Genomic DNA, 659 nt, shown 5'->3' with positions numbered 1-659 from the left:
GTTCTGCCGCTTCTATCTGGGGGCGGGTTGAAGCACAGTCTCTGTAAGCGGAAGTGAGTCAGGTTCAAGCCTCTCCACTTACATGTTCCAAGTAAATGGATACCTATGGAGCTATGGGGCCTTCCTGAATGTGTTCAGCAATGAGGAAGTGTGAATCCTAGCATTCAAAGACTATACTGCATTTGCCCCCTGGCATATGGTTATAAATGACTCTTTAATAAAACACCTGGCACAGGTATCAACCCAAATGAATTTCAGGGAAGGTTGTCTTTTATCTCCTCCCATCTTCACCTCTGTTCTAGGCCAGTCACTGTGATGCTAAGAATTGGCTTTTTTTCTGACCTGAGGTGCTCTAGATAGAATAGCATAGAAAATTGCTTTGGTTTACTGTCACCCAGTGACACTGCTTATCTTTTGGAGGAGACAGAGACAATGAAGTGGGTGAATCATCACTGTCATAATGCTCACCAGCTCAGCCAGACCAAGGTGATTCAGCTGCCTGGGCAGTTCCAGTTCCAGGTGCTGAGGCCACCTGGCTTTACCTCCAGAAGGCACTCAACACCCTCATCCATACTACTTCCCTCCATACTTTATTGAAAGTTACAAAAGTCAACCATTGTCCAAGTAGTTGTTTCTCAATGATGTTGATGTTGTTGCTC

Source organism: Ochotona princeps, chromosome 6 (assembly GCF_030435755.1).
Source record: "Ochotona princeps isolate mOchPri1 chromosome 6, mOchPri1.hap1, whole genome shotgun sequence".
Lineage (NCBI taxonomy): Eukaryota > Metazoa > Chordata > Mammalia > Lagomorpha > Ochotonidae > Ochotona > Ochotona princeps.
Note: the sequence above shows the minus strand (reverse complement) of the source record.